The sequence below is a fragment of the Apium graveolens genome, chromosome 8, assembly GCF_009905375.1.
Source record: "Apium graveolens cultivar Ventura chromosome 8, ASM990537v1, whole genome shotgun sequence".
NCBI classification, from domain to species: Eukaryota; Viridiplantae; Streptophyta; class Magnoliopsida; order Apiales; family Apiaceae; genus Apium; species Apium graveolens.
In genome coordinates this window covers 147,254,186-147,255,170 of record NC_133654.1, presented here as the reverse complement: position 1 = coordinate 147,255,170, position 985 = coordinate 147,254,186, and the positions used below count along the sequence as shown (strand labels likewise).

Sequence of the window (985 nt, the reverse complement as noted above, 5' to 3'; positions counted from 1 at the left end):
GTATTTGTTTAGTTTATGTACTTACCATCATTGGTCATTAGGACTCAGTGATTAGGACGTAGTAGTTACTTATTTTTTTCTGGTTGTGTTTCAGGTACTTTAGCAAGCGTTTATGCAAACTCGTTCTCGTGCTCGCAAGAGGACTTTATATACAGCTGAGGAGACAGACGAAGTTCTTGATATTCCGGAGAAGTTAGATTTTGAGGATTCGGATTCAGGAACTGAGCAGAAAGAACCAGTAAACATGGGAGATCGTATTGTTCAAGCTGATCCAGCTCTTATGGATTTTTCTCGGCCTAAAATTGATGACATTCAGTCAAGCATCCTTCATCCGGCTATTCAAGCTAACACCTTTGAAATCAAGCCGGGCACTATTCAGATGGTGCAGAATTCTGTTTCTTTTGGAGGAGCGGCAACTGAAGACCCCAACATGCACATAAGGAATTTTGTCGAGATCTGCAGCACTTTTAAGTATAATGGCGTGACTGATGAGGCTATCAATTTGAGGCTTTTCCCATTCTCACTAAGGGACAAGGCTAAAGACTGGTTACATTCTGAACCAGCTGGGTCCATCACTACGTGGCAAGATCTTGCGCAAAAGTTTCTGGTGAAGTTTTATCCGATGGCAAAGACTGCTGCTATGAGGAGTGCTCTTACTCAGTTTGCGCAGCAACCTACAGAATCTATGTGCGAGGCTTGGGAACGCTACAAGGAAATGTTGAGAAAATGTCCACATCATGGAATGCCGGATTGGATGGTGATCACTGGTTTCTATAATGGTTTGGGGGCCCAATCTCGGCCCATGCTCGATGCAGCAGCTGGAGGCGCCTTATGGGCTAAAAGCTATACTGAGGCGTATAATCTTATCGAGATGATGGCTGCAAATGAGCATCAAAACCTAACTCAGAGGATGACGTCAGGCAAGGTAGCAGGTATTCTGGAAGTTGATGCAGCCACCGCTATTGCAGCCCAGCTCCAAGCGCTA

General features: G+C 44.8%; 1 non-coding gene across 1 annotated transcript; it reads right to left on the bottom strand.

The window, feature by feature from the left end:
* Window positions 1–637: 637 nt before the first annotated feature.
* LOC141681535 (small nucleolar RNA R71) lies at window positions 638–744 on the bottom strand. Its single transcript, XR_012558964.1, has one exon. It is a non-coding gene; the product is annotated as a small nucleolar RNA R71 (small nucleolar RNA).
* Between the last annotated feature and the right edge of the window lie 241 nt (window positions 745–985).